At 36.5% G+C, this 21,668-nt stretch overlaps 1 protein-coding gene across 2 annotated transcripts in view; it reads left to right on the plus strand.

Annotated features, from left to right (window-relative positions):
- The first annotated feature begins 3,360 nt into the window (after positions 1-3,360).
- LOC120777292 (uncharacterized protein DDB_G0271670) overlaps positions 3,361-21,668 on the plus strand; it is a 123,701-nt gene continuing 105,393 nt past the window's right edge. For both annotated transcript variants that reach the window (XM_040108502.1, XM_040108503.1), the window contains exons 1-2: positions 3,361-3,641; positions 14,630-15,123. The gene's annotated coding sequence lies outside the window, so the exon portion shown is untranslated. The remainder of the gene's footprint in view (positions 3,642-14,629; positions 15,124-21,668) is intronic.

The following is a 21,668-nucleotide window of genomic DNA, read 5'->3' on the forward strand; positions in this document are numbered from 1 at the left end:
CAGCACATTTTGATGGACTTTGCTGCGCTACAGATACGAAAACTGAATCTGAAAATTTATTACGCGTCCAACTTCATGCCACACTTTGTTATTATTATGGTGAGTATTACAGTAATTTTGTTCGCTCCATGCTTCAAATGAGAGTGTGTTAGAGTCACAAAACTTTTCGCAAGGATATGCGCCACTGTCTCTGTCTCTGCGGTGTGATTGTGACGAAAGCAGCTGCAACAACATAGCCAAGAATTTATGAGTAGACGCGAATATGTGTGTGTGTGTGTATTTATATAAGCGATATGCATAAGTTTTTGTGTAAGCCGGGAGCAACTATTTTCAGCTGCGCTGCTTTCTCCACAAATCACACACACACGCTTACTCAGGCTCATGGGTTTGAACATTTGTTTTTCTAAGTGCTAGCCGCCAAGCATGAATACTTGCAATAAGTTTATAGCTTTGCATTGGACGACCTTCGGCGCCTTCTGCTTCATTGTACATTTTAATATTCAAGTGCAAGGTAAAAGTGATGAGCGGATATATGTATGTACATATGAAACCGAAATGCCAGACGAGCGTAGCTTACTGAGCGCCGCCGAGAGGGGCGCTGGGAGGCACAGAGTTGAAGGTGAGCGTAGATAAGTGGCAGCCAGCACATTTGTGGACCTTCAATATGATTGGAAATATAATACCTAACCATGGCCTCCACATCCTTAGTATCTTTCTATTGCACCAATTATCCCCCTTAATTTTTAGGGCTCTTTGCATATGCTGAAAAAAGTAACAATTTCGAAAATATGGTTATAGTTGTGTACGAGCTTTTTTATGCATTATTTATTGCATATTTTTAGGTGCGCAATAAAAAGAATTGAAAAGTTTCGCAGCGCAAACGAAATTGAAATGGCAAAAGTATAATGACGACAAAGTGTTTCACTAATAAAAATAACAGATGCGAAGTGAAATGGAAATATGATTGCAGCTATGAAATGTTATTTCAATAAATTAAATTGGATGTGACGCTCCGCTATATAGATATGCAAAATCTTTTACATAACAGTATCGAGAACTTATAATTAGGCAAGAAATATGCAGGAAATAGGAACATATTTATACCCTAAACTGAGTATATTAAGTTTGCCACGAAGTTTGTAACATCTTGAAGGAAACGTCGGAGACTCTATTAAATACATAAAAATAAAAAGTATGATGAACTGCGTCGATTTAGCCATATCCTTCAGTCCGTCAGTCCATGTGTATATACGTGAATCAGTCCCTCACTTTTTGAGAAAGAAATTTTGCAAATTTTTTTTCTTCTTCATAGAAACTGATCGATCAACTCAAGTTACCGTTTGGAAAACTTTTATATCTTATATACGAAAATCTGGTATTCAATACTAAAGGATTAGAAAAGTCTAGATTTTTTAAAATATATTTTGAAATAAAAAATGATATGAAAAGTTTATACAGAGCTAAAAGCATATATAAATTATAAACAATTCTTATTTAGATCAAGAACCCGATTTTTATTTTATTTCAGATATCATTATTTTTTAGAATCATCTTCTCTCAAAGATGCTATCTTAAAAAATGTGACTCTTTAGATTTCCCCAGATGGTATATTTTTTATTAAAATCTGAATATAAATAGCAAATACATTTTAAATAAAGTCTAAAGGAAGAAATTTATATTTTTTCCATGCTCACTAAAAAAACTGTAAAATTTAGGTCCTTTTAAGCGCTCTAAGCAAGTCTAATCTATTAAACACACTGCAATGCTTTCATCTCATATATTTTTGTTTTTAAGAACAAAGTCTATAGAAATCTTAAATGTCTAAAAATAATCTTACATATTTATCCTAGCATCATTGAATGTATGGCATATGTCGTATGTGGGCACACAACTTGCACGAGTTGCTGGGTCGGCGAATTTTTCGGAAACTTTATTGAGACGCTAAAAAATGCGCAAGCCACTAAAACGGAAGGCACATGTTCTTATGGTGTGAAATTGTTTTGTCTCCTGATCGGTAAGTCACGTTTTGCAAACAAATCCGTCAACACAAACTCGTTTACCTACACAGAGCATTTCATTTTGCACACTAGATAACCCTCTACGAAAAACTAATTCTTTTTAGAGAATTTTTTGGTTTGCAACTATTCAGATTTCCACGATGTGCCTGAAAACATTTAATTGTTAATTCTCATTATCGAGTTGTTTGTTGAGCTGAAAATGTCGTGAATAACCACTATACCTTAATCCCTCTATTTACCGTCTATTTAGTAATTGGAAAAGTCGAAGCCAGCCAATATCGTCGCACCAAATTCTGGGTATAATAATTGTATTGAAGATCAGAAGAAACGTTTTCTTAATAGCTTTTGATCCAGATATTAGTCAAGTGATTTCATTCCTAATTTTTAATCATCTTTTAATAAATCTCCTGCCAAATAAGACTTACACCTATCGAACTGCTCGGTATAGTCTTTAACTTTGAAAAATAAGTGAAAAATAGTTGGGAAGAAATTTCTCAGTTACATAGGTCTAAAAAGAGGACGAGTTGGAACATTAATTATTGAGAAATCTATCGGAATCCATTTTGTAACCACGGCGTTTCCTGCAGGGACCCCACACCGATTTGCACACACAACAAATTGTGTCAACAAAAAGCTTGCATACGATGAACAACCGTCTATAAGGGCGTGATAGAGCATGACAAAGTGAAGCAAAACGCATATACAGGTAAATACGAATGTTGTGAGGATATCCTCCCGCGATGCGTGCAAATTGAAAGTAAACACGCGAATATGTGGACAAAGAAAGGAAATGAGCGAGTGAATTGGTTTACATTGCTGTCATGCTTTCACATTGATACAATTATGCAATACATACATATGAGTGTACGTTTCTATATGCACGATGTTGTTATAAAATCAGTATTTAATTCTTAAATTTTTAATAAAATAATATTTCGTCTCCATATAGTTTTTGTTTTTTGTAATTTCCCAACACTTATCTCTCACAGTGTGCTCTTCCTTCGTCTACGACAGTCAAACTATGTTTGTCACGCACACATTTCGCAAAAAAGTTTGTTAATCTTTCGCTCCGTAAATGCATTTTACGCTCACCAATGCGAGCTTTCGGGCCAGTAAGCAACAGTTAGTCACACAAAGCGCCGCTAAAGCTTTCGCTAAACAATAGTCGCTCTTTTCCCCTCACCGACACTTGCCATCATAAAGATGCGCTCTCACAGGCAGTTCTCTCTCTCTCTCTTATGGTTCGTCCTAGCACTTACTGCTCGAGGTCGCTTGGTCCCTGTTGAAGGCTTTTACTAGCTTGCACGCTGCCGACTTGAAAATTCCGAAACAACGACAATAGTTTGTTGCTTAAGTTTCGCCGTTTCGGTCGTGTCCTGGTTACTGATTTTTGTAACCGCGGCGGCTGACAGAAAAAATATCGAACTAGAGAAGCGGATTAATTAATCTCAAATACTTTGAAAAAGTAATTTGGAGTAGTTATACTCAAACGGACGCACATACATATTTATAAGTTTAATCTATGTGAGCTGTTGGGGCGTTAAGTAGACGCGCGTGTGTGTGCGTCATTCCACACGCTCAGGTGTGTTTTTATCGAAGGTTGTCGCAGTTTTCAAATTATTGGTAATAGTTTCGATACTTGTCTGTGTTGGTGAAGAGTGTACGACGAGCTGTAAGGCATTTGTGTATAAGCTTGTACTAGTATTGGTATTTTTGAAAATTGTGAAGTATGAAGCGTAAAGTGAAACCGAAAAAATAACTACTGTTGCTCCAATTCGAAACATGTGTATATGGCAAACATTTTATTAAAAATTCACATACTCCATTTTTTTATACTAAATGTATAATTAATTCATAAAGAGTTTAACCAATCACTTAAAATAACAAAAAATATTGAGTCGAGAGTGCTTTAAACTCAAAAATAGTGACAAAGCAAAAAAATAAATTAAAAAAATTATATGTAGGAATACTCAAATTATTATTATTTTTTATTAAAAAAATCAATATTTTGGATGATCATTTTAATATAAAATAATTATATTATTATAAATTTAAAATGTTTTTTTCCAACAATCAATATATTGATCCGCGATAGCATTCAATACTGCAAATCCGCAAGCGCAAATGCTCTAAACTCAACTAACGGTGTTGCTTTGCGCCATTTGTGCGATTATGAAAAGCCTGTGGAAATGTTGTTTGCAGAGTGGATCCTCCCGGACACCGCTTGAAAATGTCATGTGCTGGTGGCATGTTGGCTGCACATTGGCGGTTGTGTATATAAATTGCCAAATTAAATTATAATTAATTGTGTCGTGTTATATTTTGTTGCACTCGAGTAAAAATTGAGAATAAATAATAATATAAACAAGGCTAGTACACGCAGAAGCCTAAACTAATAATTACACACATAAATATTCTCACATACACACACATACATGTATACTACTAAACAGAGAAAGGCACTGCTGCGAGCTCCCAATGGTGTTGTTTCGAGTTTTCGAGCGCCTCAATGCATTCGATTTGAAACGACTAGTGGGCTTAGATATACATACATATACAAAACATACTTGCATATATGCATATATACAAACGGGTAAACACACACTCAAGCAAATTTCGGTAGTTTATTTCCAATAAGTGTGCAATCGTGTAGTGCTGCGTACATTTAACGGTTGATTTGGGTTGTCACAGTTTTGCAAATATTTGCTTAATTTTATATTGGCAATAAATTTAATGTCAAACAAAGTGTGAAAATATGGGGCGAAATTCAGGAAAACCCACGTTTTGCTTCATTTGCACTGTTTCCCCAAGTGGATCAGTGTATGAATTCGAGAAATTATTATTTAAATTGTAAATTGGTTCTGAATTGACTTCAATTTATATTTTATCACTTGCACTACTTACTTGAACTAAACTTGATCGTTAAACGGATTTTAAATTAAAAAGGTATAATGAAAGAAAATTTAAGCAATATAATATATTATCTTATAGAAATTTTAAATAGGTGTATACCTCAACTACCGTTAGTCGGTTAATTAAGAGAATACAAGCCAGCGTACATGCTTTAGTTTGTGCTTTTCCTCCGTAAGGCTTGAGTCAAGGTTGTGCTATAAAGGTGTAACAATTCGCTAAAAATAGCAACAATAACTGCTAAAAGTTTAAGTTAGTTCCTCCGACTAACTTTTTAACGAAAAGATCGGTCAATCTGGGAAATTTACTAATAAAAATTTGGATAGAGGCTTTTTATCATGTCAAAATGGGTACCATATACTCCCATGAACTTAATTTAAAGATTTTCGAACTTCCACTTGGCCGATCAGTATAGGATATACGAGTATAAGAAGTAAGATGCAAACATAAACCGTTTCAATAATCAATATATCTACTAGATCTTAATTTCGAAAATCTGTACAATTCGTCTACGAATTACCCCAACTTCCATTTGCTATATAGTTCAGCAGACTTTATGCCGAATATGGCGGTCAGTGTGCTAATTCTCCCGTGCTGTGCCCAAAAAATAAGGTGACATTGTATTTATTTTGAAAATTCTTTATTTATTCTTCCAAATCAATTTCATCCCCATCAAAGTAATCCCCTCCCGATGCAATGCACTTATGCCGACGGATTTTCCAATCTTCGAAACATTGGTTGTAGTCACTTTCTGGGATGGCCTTCAGTTCCGTCTTCGCTGAATTGAATCTCCTCTATCGTATAAAAACGGTGTCCCTGGAGCGGTCTTTTGAGCTTGGTGAACAGCCAGAAGTCGCACGGCGCCAGATCAGGCGAATACGGTGGTTGCGGAACGATATGGGTTGAGTTTTAGGCGAAATGATCACGAATTACGAGGGCAGTATGGGATGGTGCATTATCGTGGTGTAAAAACCAAGAATTGTCTTTCCACAATTCCGGCCTTTTTAGGCGGATAGCGTTACGCAAACGACGCATAACGTTCAAATAATATTCCTTGTTGACTGTTTGACCGGTTGGAAGGAATTCATAATGCACAACACCACGATAATCGAAGAAATCAGTCAACATGACCTTGATTTTTGAGCGACTTTGGCGCGATTTTTTTAGTCTCGGCTCTCTTTTGGTACGATATTCGCTCGATTGATCGGTTGTTTCGGGGTCGAAAGCATAGATCCAAGTCTCATCGCCAGTTATAATGCGTTTCAAGACACCCTGGTAGTCGGAAAGCATCGTTTCACACACTTCAACGCGACGCCTTTTTTCCAAAAAATTCAGTGTTTTCGGTACCAATCGAGATTTGACGCGCTTGAAGCCCAAAACATCCTTCAAAATGGCATTGGCTGAGCCTTTCGATATGCCAACTTCATCAGCAAGGTCTCTAATTGTTAATCGACGGTTTTTCAACACCAAATCTTTGATTTGTTGAACGTGAGCTTCGTCGGTTGAGGTTGATGGTCGCCCTGGACGCTCTTCTTGTAAACATTTTTTTTAGACATAGCCTCATCACCAAAGGCTTTCTGCACCATCCTCAACGTACCCGCAGCAGAAAATTGATTCCATAAACAAAATTTAATGCAAATTCTTTGCTCAACAAATTTCGACATCGCAAAAAACGAAAAACTCACTTTTAGCAGCTCACAAAACGACAGGTATCTCACACACTAATGAATATTTTGACATGAAATTTGACATAAATGTGACTGACAGTCTACCAACCTAAAAAAAAAAAAATAATTCTCCAAATCCTTCGACGCGCGCAGTTTAAATTCAAATGTCACTTTATTTTTTGGGCACAGTTTCTCCTCTTTGGTTGAGTTTCTTCTTCTTCTTAATTGGCGTAGACACCGCTTACGCGATTATAGCCGAGTTAACAACAGCGCGCCAGTCGTTTCTTCTTTTTGCTACGTGGCGCCAATCGGATATTCCAAGCGTAGCCAGGTCCTTCTTCACCTGGTCATTCCAACGGAGTGGAAGTGCTTCCCCCGGCGGGTACTGCGTCTAATACTTTCAGAGCTGGAGTGTTTTCATCCATTCGGACAACATGACCTAGCCAGCGTAGCCGCTGTCTTTTAATTCGCTGAACTATGTCAATGTCGTCATATATCTCGTACAGCTCATCGTTCCATCGAATGCGATATTCGCCGTGGCCAACGCGCAAAGGACCATAAATCTTTCGCAGGACTTTTCTCTCGAAAACTCGCAACGTCGACTCATCAGTTGTTGTCATCGTCCAAGCCTCTGCACCATATGGCAGGACGGGAATTATGAGTGACTTATGGAGTTTGGTTTTTGTTCGTGGAGAGAGGACTTTGCTTCTCAATTGCCTACTCAGTCCGAAGTAACACCTGTTGGCAAGAGTTATCCTGCGTTGGATTTCCGGGCTGACATTGTTGGTGGTGTTTACGCTGGTTCCAAGATAGACGAAATTTTCTACAACTTCAAAGTTATGACTGTCAACAGTGACGTGAGAGCCAAGTCGCGAGTGCGACGACTGTTTGTTTGATGGCAGGAGATATTTCGTTTTGCCCTCGTTCACTGCCAGACCCATTTTCTGTGCTTCCTTATGCACTCTGGAGAAAGCAGAACTAACGGCGCGGGTGTTGAGGCCGATGATATCAATATCATCGGCATACGCCAGCAGCTGTACACTCTTATAGAAGATGGTACCTTCTTTATTTAGTTCTGCAGCTCGAACTATTTTCTCCAGAAGCAGGTTGAAGAAGTCGCACGATAGGGAGTCGCCTTGTCTGAAACCTCGTTTGGTATCGAACGGCTCGGAGAGGTCCTTCCCGATCCTGACGGAGCTTTTCGTGTTGCTCAACGTCAGTTTACACAGCCGTATGAGTTTTGCGGGGATACCAAATTCAGACATCGCGGCATAAAGGCAGCTCCTTTTCGTGCTGTCGAAAGCAGCTTTGAAATCGACGAAGATGGTGTGTGTCGATTCTCCTTTCACGGGTCTTTTCCAATATTTGGCGCATGGTGAATATCTGGTCGGTTGTTGATTTTCCAGGTCTAAAGCCACACTGATAAGGTCCAATCAGTTTGTTGACGGTGGGCTTTAATCTTTCACACAATACGCTCGATAGAACCTTATGTGCGATGTTGAGGAGGCTTATCCCACGGTAGTTGGCGCAGATTGTGGGGTCTCCCTTTTTGTGGCTTGGGCATAGCACACTTAAATTCCAATCGTTGGTTGAGTTTATGTCACATAAATCTCATAAAGCTTATTTTAATGTAAAATATTTCGAGAATGAGACAAAATCCAGTATTGGAAGTAAGTGAATCTACGACCTACAATATATGTAAATGCATGCCAAATACATTCATTCATGGTTTCGTCGAATAATAAGTTTCAATTCTTCTGAAACATTTTTGTTCTCTGAACAAGGTACATATATGAATTTTGTTATGCTGTTTGTAGCACCAAAATGGAAACGTTGGAATACCTGTAAGTTGTATATATAAATGACCAGCGGGGCAAGCTGAATCGATTAGCTGTCCCTCTGACTGTTAGTCTGTCTGTGTGTATAAGCGCGAACTAGTCCCTCAAGTCTTTTTCTCCCCTAAAGGCTGTTCGTATGTCACTTTAGCATATACAAGTATGTATGTCATACAAACTGAACGATCAGAATCAAGTTTTTGTATGGAAAACTTTTTCATTTCAAGGCTTATACATATTCTAAAAATTTTGCAGTGCCATTCAAACTGACGGAGCAAATCAGAGTGGATAACTTCTTATATTTTTTTAATTTCTTAAAACATGCTGCTTCGAAGGGTATTATAACTTCGGTGCATCCGAATTTAACGTTTTTTTTAGTTTAAATAAAGTTCGGCCAACACCAAAAGTGCCTCTTCGGCTTAGATGTTTGCAAATGACTAAAGCATAAACCCCCTTTTCCAATAATGTTATGAATTTATCGAATCGACAATTATTTTATCAAAGCAGTTGACTAGTAATATCTGTCTAAGCAAAATTTACATACTTTCTTTGGTTATAAAACAAAACTTTCGTTCTTCTTTTCACAGTTTTAACGCCACAAAATTCAGTACGATTCTTGACTCCTACGAAGTCTTTACAATTTAAAATATCATACCTATTTATACCTTAAACTCTTGTCTTTTCAGAGTCATTTTAACTACTTAAACATAAATTAATAACAACAAAGTATTCAAACGCATGAAACGATATCAAAAATTCAGAGGTAATACACGAAACACACTTCTATAAAAATAGAATTATTTGAATGAAAGCAAGCGTACGTGCTTGTGTTTGTGCTTTTCCTCCGTAAGGCTTGAGTCAAGGTTGTGCCAAAAAGGTGCAACAATTCGCTAACAATAGCAACAATAACTGCTAAAAACATAACAGCACTTGAATGTTTAACAAGGAAAGTATGGAGGAAAACAAGTTAGCAAACAAAAAGCAGACGAATGCACTTATCTCAAAATAAAAAGCGAAAATGTGCTCACTTACTGCTGGACGAGCGGGCGGAGAGAAGAGCGGTTATGGATTTATGAACCGCTCTTGTGTGCTGTTACTGAGGTGGAGGTGCCAAATAATTGCGAAGTCACGTGGAAAATTTTTTACTTAGTTATATTTAACGGTGTTTTCAGCGGAATAACTCCCGGGCTAATGCGAGAGTACTTGCAATAAGACTGTTTATCTTTATGAGAGGAGTACTAAAGTTTCTTGCAGAGGTTGTCAGGTTTCGTGACTTGTTTACAAAAAAATTTTAGTAATTTTTGACGAAAAAATGTTTATTTGAAAATTTTAGAACTTATGAGAAGGGTTAGTCTACTGAATTAGCACAGAAGTGGATATTCAATAAATGAATACTTAGATGATAATTAATTCTAATACGATTCACCCCCAAACATGATCTGACCTGGATGTATTTGTAAGTTCAAGGTTGCAGCCACAATCGCAGCAGAAACGGGGTAAATGAACAGTGGGCTTAGTTTTAAATACCGTTAAATCAATATGGAAGAAATGTAGTGTTTTCGAAAGCATCTCAAAAAATCCATCATCTACTCTCTGCTTTTGCTGTTCATGTCTGAAGCCTATAAATATATTTACTGAAATTTGAGTATGTAACTTATGCGTTAAGTATAATAATAAATGTTTAAATTGTTTGAGAACGGATTTTAATTTTAGTAAAGATCAACAATTGCACTATATAAACATTTTGGGCGCCATCTCTCAAATACTCCATTGCTCTCTCCCTACTCAGCAACACAGTTTATAAACAGTTTATTAGAAAAAGTAAAAAATATGCCAACAAAACCAGAAAAAAAAATCAATTCATAATTAGTCGACATATATGCATACATAAGTGATTTAAATTTTTTAGTCAACAAAAGTTATATAATACTTAATTCCTATTTTTCCTAAAATTTTCAAAGACATGTTTTTTAAGTAAAATTAGTAGGAGAATTTCGTCTGTAAATGACGACAGCAATCGCTTGTATAGACGCAATTTAACTTTAAATTTCTAGTATAATAATTTATATAAAAAAATATAATAACAAAGATAAAAATTTGGTAGCTTTTGATAGTTTTATCGGAATAAAATATTTAAAACGAGTCGATGGTCTATTATAGTGCAACACCCGATCATTTCTATTCATTGAAAACTACAACACATCAAATTTTCAAATTTTGCAGATTGACTAAAACTACTATATATTTCATAAATATATTATTTTTGCATTCCAAATAACAGTCTTCTGAGACAAGCATGCCAACACTTCATCCAATTTTTCATGAACTTGTTATAACTTCGGTTGGTTTGGCCCTCAGGGTCTCGATGGTTTTTCGCTTTCGGCACATCTTATATCGTTGGACAGTTTCGATGTCATATTCATAAGCTCATGTCTCATCATCACCGTCATGCGTTTGATGACTGTAGGGTCTTTGCGCAAATATTGCAAAATATTCAAAATTTTGGTACAAGCAGACATATCCTTTATACCCAAAATATTAACCAAAATGTATGAGTACGATATTATAGGTGATATTAAGATCCTCTGCTGATGCCAACACGACAATTTTCAAGCACTGTTTCTTAAACTTTTTCTCAATGCTTTAATGCTTCAGATGAATGGACCACTCACAGGAGGTCAGTTTTCAAAGACTATAAGGCTTTCACTGAATGCTTTGTGCCACTCAAATACTTGTGTTCGTGATAAAGAAGACTCCTCTTTAATATTTCCGTAGCCGTGATTCCAATGGAAACATAAAATTTCAAGTAAACTCGTTCTTAATTTTTTCCATGGGTTCCAGATGCCAAACACACATTAATTGAGTTAAGCAATAACACAAAAAAATATTTTACCAATCTAAGAAAAAAACGATTCGGTTTTAGAGCGCAGTTTATAATTTGATCATATAGTAACCGATTTAATACTTGGCGTGCTGAAAAATTCGTTTTGGTTCGGAAGAAAGCACATTATTTGCAAGAATTCACTTTTCATATTCAACTTGAAAAACTCTGCTATCGAGAGTGATTTTGTACAAGACGGTGTCTCGTTGTCATTTTCGCAAAAAATTTTGATGTCTGAGAACAATAAAATACCACGGTAAATTCCTACCAGGTATAACTAAATAACGTACGATACAAGTTGGTTTCCGAAATCCAGTTAGATGTACACGCTTAAGTACGATTAACCTGTTCCATAGTTAACGGCGCACAAATTTAAGCATACTGCGCTACAACTATGTTTAGAACTGTACATTCACTTACAAACACACACACACGCATTTACACGGAAAATGCATTAACGAGCAAACAAAGCACTTGACAAAGTCATTGGCAGAAACGAACAGTCCAAAGCGGCTGCTAGTCACGCTGACATCCAACGCAATGCATACAAATGCACGCCTGTGTGTGGGTGTGCGAGTACGTGTAGATGTGCATCCATTGCTGGCGGGAGGTTTCAGTGCGCATAAGCACCTAACTTGAGAATGTTGTAGCAACTAAAGCATTCTATGTACCTTTGTATTTATGTATCTGCGTGTATAGTACACTGTGGTATGTAGCGAGACGTGTGGGTGGGTGTGTTATGAAAAGTACAGCTTGGCGGTGCTTGGCTGTAGCTCTGCGGGGAACTAATGCAATTTCACAGGATTAAATTTATAATAATTCCATAATTCCACCGTAAGCAGGTGTCAAATTGTCTCATGTTATGTTATGTGGGGTATGCCTTTATGGTGCGCTTTGGGTTCGCAGATAATGTGTGACTCATTCATTGACTGTGATCATACGATTAATTTTCTCTTTCATTTTCAATTACTGTTATCATATACTTCGTTATTTTAAGCCATAACCAAAGGATTCAAGACCTTTAAGCCACCGTCGAATGGCTGATTAATTTTTGAATCGCGCTCTTTTAATATCCATTGTATAGATATTCTTAAGGCTTAGTGCCTAATGTTTGGAAAGGGCCAAAAATGAGGAGAGTACAAACACTAATTGTAACACATTTCAATATATATTTTTTTGGGAAACATATGTCTTGACAACAGTTTTCAATCGGATGAAAATACGGAAATAATAAGAGTTGACTAAAAATAGAAAGTATTTCTTAATAATTTGAAGTATACTGCCGAGTTGTTAGTTCTTTGCAGAATAAAAATTTTTGGTTCATTCCAATTAACCGCTTATCGTTGAACCAGAAAAGTTCATAGACTTTGGACTTCAGATCATCAATGTTCAAAGGAACGGTCGCTTACGTTTTGATTTCTAAATTACCTCATAAAAAAGATCAGGACAAATTAAATTTGACGGCCTGGGTACCCAATAAATTTCCAAGAAATTTTTATTATGGAGGCGTTCTTAATTAGCGCATAAAGTACTTTTGACTTTCCATAGATTTTTTCATTTCTTCTAAAAAGTCTGGTCGCTTATCAAGAACTTTAGAAATCCCATATTCTTTTTCACCCATTCGAGTTTGTCGGCAATATCCTTCGAGAAAATGACACTATAAACCAAAATTAAATAACACAAGTTTACAATCATTTACGACTGTAATTCTAGAGGATGTTTGGGTTGCTAAAACCAAAAATTACGGTTTAGTCCGCATTTACTAAAGTGACAAAAATAGCTGGAAAATTTTCGAACTGAAATTAGTAATCAGTACACCTGAAATACCTCACGGATCTCGTAGCACATGAGTCGCAAAATTTTTGTTCAGATTTGTAGAGTAGTGTAAGCCTTCAAAACTAGATGATTTAAATTCTTTTCAGAAGTTGACAAAACCGTTTTTCCATCTTTCATTTAAGTGAATACCAACTACTCGTTCAGATTATTAAACATTGAACGTCTTGAATAACACATAAGTAAACTAGTAAAGAAGGATTAACCGAACATTTTATACTCACGCGAAGATCGAAGCCAGGGAAATAAATTGGAGTATAGGCAGAACTTTATTTTAAGATATGTTGCTGACAAACGCCAAACTAATTGTTCGTCGACAGGTTTAATTATTACAATCATTCACTACCAGACCCATTTGCTTCGCTTCCCTATCCAGTCTGGAGAAAACAGAACTAACGGCGCGGAAGTTGAGGCCAATGTTAGCAATATCATCATATCATCAGTTTACACAACCGTATTAGTTTTGCGAGGATACCAAATTCAGACATCGCGACATAAAGGCTGCTCCTTTCGTGCTGTCGAAAGCAGCTTTGAAATCGACGAAGAGGTGGTGTGTGTCGATTCTCTTTTCAATGGTCTTTTCCGAGATTTGGCGCTTGGTAAATATCTGGTCGGTTGTTGATTTTCCAGGTCTAATCAGTTTGTTGACGGTGGGCTTTCATCTTTCACACAATACGTTCGATAGAACCTTATATACGATGTTGAGGAAGCTTATCCCACGGTGGTTGGCGCAGATTGTGTTGTCTTTCTTTTTTCGTTTTTTAAAGCAGCTACCGCCCTTAAAATATATTAATTTTAAGGCTAGTTTGCGATGCTTCTCTTAATTTTGTTCTAGTAAACCGAAATTACTGTTAATTATTCCATTTCAATTTATAAACCTAAAAATAAATATAAAACCACAACACTGCTGACATAACCACAACTTAATAAATAAACTATCTAGAATGTCTTATATTTGTACATATCTCAACCACACATTAAAATAAATGAAATAAATAGCAGGGCATAAAGAGAAATCTAAATAATTTACTCACGCACTGCAGATGCAATAATTTTGCGTGCGACTTAGTTGAATTGAACAAACAATGAAACACACATGACACACGTGAGTTGCCTACGCGGTTAGAACTAACACGGAGACAACCCTAAAAGTATGCAATACACAAGTACTCATTTATGAATATTTAAAGTAATTCATATGGGCGGCTTCCACAACAGACAGTTGAGCGGAAGTTAGTAGGTGCGAGTTAAATAAATTATAACAACAAAGCCAAATTGGCATCATTTGCCAAAAGCAGGAAAATACACATACATTCGTTTTGTTGCCCCATGATTATTGAGTGCTGCAGTGAGGCATGTGTCATTGCATTTCTTGGTTAACGGAAGTTTGTGACAAATCTAGAACAAGCAATGACAACAAATTTAGTTGAACAACAACAACATATAATAAATGTTAACAAAAACTACTTTTTCTTTTATAAGAAGCTTTAGGCTGTGAAGAATAGCTACATATATACCAAAAGCAAGTGTTTCACTAATTTAACAAAAACAAAAAATAATAAAACAATAGCAAAGTTACGAGAAAGTATCTTAGGACATTTTCACAGTGAAAAATAAAATAAAAATTGTGAAAGAATGGTGAATCTCAGTCATCATTTTACCGCGAAGCAAGTAGATTAAAAGGAAGAAATAAACAGCGCAAAACAAACAAAGTAAATGTACTTAAAAAGACAAATACAAATAAAGCATTTGCAGTAGCATGGATTAGCCTCATCGAGGGTGTTTCATAAGCATGCAAGCAATGGAAATGAATGCTTGAAGATGTGCAAACAAACGGATCAACCGCAGAGTGAGCAACAACAAACGCTGGCAGCAGAAATTTAAACGGATTACAGCGGGGTGCGAAAATCTCACGCGGAAATAAATGGCGTGCGCGCACATATTTGTCTAGGTAAAGAGTACAAGTACAATGCTGAGAGGTGAGTAGAAGAAATTAATCAAATTAATGCTGAAGTAACATTTTACGGTTTGAATATAAATATTTGCTAACACATAAAGCGCTAAACCGAATGTTAACTGAACAAACTGTGTTTATAACGATTGCGGTCACTTTACTATAATTGCAGAAAATTTTAAAGGCCGTGATTTAATAGTTATACATACAGTTAAGATAAATAATAGAGAACCATAACGCAAAGACTTTTAGCACCAAATCTTATTTCGACGAATTTTAACTTCTTACGAATAACATATTTTAATATTTTCCAATTTATTTCCAAAACAGCATTAATACTTTTGGTTAAATAATATCAAACTGCTTTCACATAAAAAAATACTGTCCCACTTCGGTCAGAAGTACACCATGATCAAACTTTCGCTGTAGATATTATGTATACGTCCCGGTGCACAAAAGTTTCGAGTTTTCGCTTTAATAACAGAAAATTTACTTATTGTATTAAAAATGTATACTGGTCGATAAGAGTTAAGAATAATTCGAGGTTTCAAATACCTCAGAAAACTACAACTTCCGGGTGCTTTTTTCTCACAATGTATATATTATACGTTCAATATAAATTATAATTTTAGCTCAATCAATATGGCTTAATTTGCTAGTAGAGAAGTATTAAACGTTGTTGGTAATACCAAATCGAATTACCGTTAAAGGTGTGATAAGTTTAAAAAAGTACGTGTATTTTGCTGATGGAAGTTTAGTACAGGAGATCGCGGTAACAAGAGAGTAGACATTTTGTTATAATTGGGCGTAGCCTCACAAGAAAGAAAGGACTAAGTTCGGATGTAACCAAACATACTCTTGTTTCCTGCAAGGATCAAACCCGGCTTGTAGGTCAGGTGGGTTAGGGGTAATATTGACATAATTTTATCTATTGTTGGCATTACCACATACTATAAGCAGAAAAAATACTCCCTGAGTTTCAGTCATCTCACATACCTTAAGCAATATACTATTTTAAAGACTAAACTCAAACGAATGTTTACAAATGTTGATATTAGTTATATGGGGGCTACGGAAAGTTGGGTTTGGGTTTTTTGTAGTCCTAATACGCTCGTCTACGAATATCCATTTGTTTGATTTAAATGCCGTACAAAGGAGGAATATTAAGCTTTCCTTACAATATAGGGATGTCCATTAACTCATTGATCAATATCAATTTAATGGAGTCTATGAAAACTCGCTTTTAAATAACAACTAGCCTAATCGATTTTTTAAATATGTATATTCGAACAGAACTTTTTTTGGCCTCAGTAAAAATTAACTTCAGCCAGTGTCTGCTGAATATTGCTTTATAAATATTGAATGAATTGGAATTATTTATATATATTTGTATATGATTCTTTTATTTTTACGTTTTTTGCATGTTTACTGTAGTTGAGTTTCTCTATACGAATATTTTATGTAATAAATGCCAACAAAAATATTTTCGAAAGTCATACAAGTTGCACACATCTAATATAGTACCAGTATATGTACATATTGTGTGTTCATATTTAAAAAATATATCATACTCAAAACATTTTCACAAATAATCCGAAACTTTGATGAAAATTTAATGAGAATTTTAATTTTTCAATTCATACGGCTCTTGTAGAGTAGATCGAAAATATGGCAGCATTACTATATAAAACTACATTCTTTATTATTTCGAATATGAAAATCCCGATTTCACAATTTTATTTAGATAACTCACATCTTCTTCTTCTTAATTGGCGTAGACACCGCTTACGCGATTATAGCCGAGTTAACAACAGCGCGCCAGTCGTTTCTTCTTTTCGCTACGTGGCGCCAATTGGATATTCCAAGCGAAGCCAGGTTCTTCTCCACCTGGTCCTTCCAAAAGAGTGGAGGTCTTCCTCTTCCTCTGCTTCCCCCGGCGGGCACTGCGTCGAATACTTTCAGAGCTGGAGTGTTTTCATCCATCCGAACAACATGACCTAGCCAGCGTAGCCGCTGTCTTTTAATTCGCTGAACTATGTCAATGTCGTCGTATATCTCGTACAGCTCATCGTTCCATGGAATGCGATATTCGCCGTGGCCAACGCGCAAAGGACCATAAATCTTTCGCAGAACTTTTCTCTCGAAAACTCGCAACGTCGACTCATCAGTTGTTGACATCGTCCAAGCCTCTGCACCATATAGCAGGACGGGAATTATGAGTGCCTTATATAGTTTGGTTTTTGTTTGTCGAGAGAGGACTTTGCTTCTCAATTGCCTACTCAGTCCGAAGTAGCACCTGTTGGCAAGAGTTATCCTGCGTTGGATTTCTAGGCTGACATTGTTGGTGGTGTTTACGCTGGTTCCAAGATAGACGAAATTATCTACAACTTCAAAGTTATGACTGTCAAAAGTGACGTGAGTCCCAAGTCGCGAGTGCGACAACTGTTTGTTTGATGACAGGAGATATTTCGTCTTGCCCTCGTTCACTGCCAGACCCATTTCTTTTGCTTCCTTGTCCAGCCTGGAGAAAGCAGAACTAACAGCGCGGGTGTTGAGGCCGATGATATGAATATCGTTGGCATACGCCAGCAGCTGTACACTCTTATAAAAGATGGTACCTTCTCTATTTAGTTCTGCAGCTCGAACTATTTTCTCGAGAAGCAGGTTGAAGAAATCGCACGATAGGGAATATATTAATTTATACTTGATTTGTACACTGGAAAGGAAAGTTTAAAACGGAACATCTACATTTTATAATTGTGTTATATATTTCCCTCATTTTTACACTATAACATAAAAATATCTGGCGAATGTTATGTACCAAATTTGGTTGAAATCGGTTAAGCGGTGCCACGCCCATCGTCTAATTTTGACCATGGTTCGTCTAAAGCCCTCTCATACTATCTAGGGAGTAAAATTGAATGTCTCTGGCGTATTTAGCTATATCAATACCGCGCCTTTGGAAGATTTTAACAGTACCGTTATATGGGAGTGAGCTGCGTTATCATCCGATTTAATCCATTGTCACTGTCGGTGGAAGTTTCCATAATATTTGCTCTAAGCGAAATTGGTTCGTCTAGCTTAAGTAGTTTATGAGATATGTACATTAAACCTATTATAGGGCTGGACCACACCCAGTTTTATTCAAAATATTAAACCGAATACGCCCATCTACGAACACGTCCCTTAAATTTTTCCAAAGTACACGTGTTCCAAGTTTTATTACGATTCCGCAATTTCAGTCATTGTACAGCTTGCAAAGACAGACAGCCGGAATTCAACTTTCCACATTTTCGTACGTGAAAAAATAAATTACATTGCAAAATGCTTGCATATACGAAAGAATTATATATAATTTGCCAGAAGTATAAGGTTTACTTGAGGCATTTTTGGAAGCGAAGACTAATAGTACTAAAATAGTGGAACAAGAAAGTTGAAAAAAGAAAATGTATCATCCTCGTCGACATCTCTGTGGACTAAAAAAAATGATACGTAATTGCCTGAAACTAACCGGAAATATGTATAGTAATTCATAGGCGTATATGGGAATCTAGCACAAAAGTTGTATGTGTCAATTCTAACCTGAAAGTAATGGGTTCAAGTCAAAAATTTCTCTAACGAAAGTCATACCTCGGCTGGTCAAAAGCTAAAATTGTCAAACCTATGAGAATGCGCTTATGATTGAAAAGCTTTCGAAGACTTTGACAGCTATTCAATGTGCACCTAAAAGTATCTAATTATTTGACCGATAACGTCTAGACTGGTCTATCAAAAATTTAATTGAAAGATATGTCAAAAATGCTGTGGTCTATCACACCTCCTTCGTTATATAATTACCTGCTCCCCCGCCTATCACAACCTAGCTTTCCGAAAGTAATTTAATTTCGTCCCGTACCCCATATAATACATATGTGTCAGCCACCCCCTATGAGTACAACAAAAGTTATAACTTTGCTGCTTGAAGATTTTTCTTTCATTTTGGTTTGCCCCTCCACTTTTCATAGACTCTCGACAATTGAATGTGCTTCGATTGCTTTTTGTCGGCCATAAGTCGGCGCATTTGAAATCAGGTGCTCAGTCAGCCGAACATTTTTGAATTATTCACAGACACGTGTTCGGTTTCAGGCACACGCACCCGTTAACCTGCTGCTCCTCCGTAAGTTAAAAGCATGTATTTGAATGAGTGTGAGTGTTAAAGTGAGTGTATGTTTGAACGTGTGCGAGTGACTTGGTCAGTGCCTGTCTCATTGTGACGTTGCGTTTAGTAACAATTACTTTAATAATTTTCTGCTTTTGATGCTTGTTTTAACATTTCTTGCTCGCCTCTCCACAGGGGACAGTACAGACCTCGGCTTCAGTGTTCGCAGTTAATTACTTTGCCACATTTCTAATGAGCTTGAACGCGTGTGACACGCACAGGCAAGAAAGCAAATACATATATATAAATATATATGTTTGTATAAAAAGGCTTATATAAAGTATATTAGAAAGGCTTCATTATAATAAATGTGTGCTTATGTAGGTTAACTCAGTTGGGTGCACCCCTTGGTATGTTCGTGTGTGTCTTTGAAAAGTCTACCTCCAAGCCAGGCCGAATGTAGGTTTCCACAGTTATTCATGTAGCTTTTGCCATTTTTTACACAGAAGCTTCTCTTTGTGATTTTTACCATTCATTGAGCTCATCTTTCAACAGCCTGTCGACCTGCTCCACTTTCAGGCCACACACATATACGCACGCCTACAAAGCACAGAAAAAGGTAAACTTGGAGTGTCCTGAGCAGTTGCAGGACATTCACACGAAACTTTTGTTTTGTTGTCATGTCTGTTTTTGGTTCATCATCTTTTTTGTTGGCTTTTTGTTTCAACTTATTGGAAAAGGTAATGCTTTTTTATGTGAAAATATATTATGCAAGAGTCAGTTGCTTTCACATGCGTAAACTTAGCTTCGGCCAAGTACCGTATGAAATTTAAAATACGAATAGGTTGTGTGCTTACATAATTCACGAGTTTCAAACGAATTTTATTTAGTATGCAATATTTTAATACCACAGAAAGAGTGAGAGGGAAGTATTTTCAAAATAACATGTAAGTAAGGGTTAAATTTAGACATAACCGCAAGTTATATGATTCGACTTTTTGTAAAAATGCATATAAAATATTTCGAAATCCTTATTCCCTATGTTTGGTTACTGTGCAAAATTGTGTAATTTAGTTTCATTAAGGCATCCGGCTTAAAATTCCGAAATTCCTTGTTTAAAGTATATTCTTGTTTTTTTTTTACTCGCGTAGACACCGCATACGTGGTTACAGCCAAGTTAACAACAGCGCGCCAGTCGTTTCTTCTTTTCGCTATTTGGCGCCAATTTAAGATACCAAGTGCTGCCAGGTCCTTCTCCACCTAATCTCTCCAACTGAATAGAGATCTTCCCGCCTGTTATAAGACCGACGCCCGCTTGCAGCCGCTCCCGAAAAGTGAATATGTCGGATTAGCTCCGCTGTAGCTTCTTCTCTTTTAGCCCAGGCTCCACACCGGCGACCGTAGTGAAAAGTTGGATATACATACTATATACGTTTAGAGGGCTGAAGTTCCGAGGTTTATGTTTAGACGATAGATATATATATATATATCTTTCAGAAACATTAATCACTTCTTTAGTGAGATTAACAAAAAGTTTCCGAAAGGTTGAAGGCACATAAGATTGCGTTTAGCATCGGTCTTTACCTCTAGCCAGACCACCAAGTTTGTTATACTATGTTCGAGTTCCGATAGCTTCTACCTGTTTACGTACAAAAAATGCTCCGCTTGACTGTTCCGTTTTTAAAAACTAGAAGATGCAAAATATTTCTAGTAACATTAAAACCTTTAAAGCATTAACATATTAGTAATCTCCTGTTCGTCAAATCGTGTTAAAATGCGAATCGAACAATTAACTGTAATAAGTAAATTAAATTAGCATAATCCAAAAGAGAGTGATGTAGCTAACTTTTCAAACACTTTTTGATGTGTGTACACTCCTCATTGTATTTAATTCAATTGTATAAATTTGTTATTGGTTTTGTATTGCTATTTTTAGCAAAAGAGTGTGGGCATTTTTTTGTGCTTTCTTACTATTCCAAGTTGGAGGCATAAACAAAGCAAAATGTCGAAAAGGGTTCTTATTTTGAGCGTCTGCATCAAAACTTACCGGCTGAAAGAAAGTAGCTCCTTCGCTTCGCTTTTGGTTTCACTCAATACCAGCACACACTCTCTTTTACTCCCCTGCAAAAAATGCGACTAGTCCGGGATGTGTCCGGGATTAGTCGCAAAGGAACATGCGACTAATCCCACTTTACATCTCTTTGTATGGACTGAACTGTTCCCTTTTGTTCGAGCATGTCCTATGAAGAGACTAATTGTACCCATTTATACCCAAATGGGTATAAAAAGGGACTAGTCGCTTTGTAGGTCGCAATGGTAGCAGAATGAGACCAGTCGTTATAAAACCTCTAAAATCCCTTTAACAATCAAGATAAATTTTATCCGAAGCCTTCGTTTTAAAATATATATTTTTATTTAATTGACTTTGAACA

Source organism: Bactrocera tryoni, chromosome 5, assembly GCF_016617805.1.
Source record: "Bactrocera tryoni isolate S06 chromosome 5, CSIRO_BtryS06_freeze2, whole genome shotgun sequence".
Classification (NCBI taxonomy): Eukaryota; Metazoa; Arthropoda; class Insecta; order Diptera; family Tephritidae; genus Bactrocera; species Bactrocera tryoni.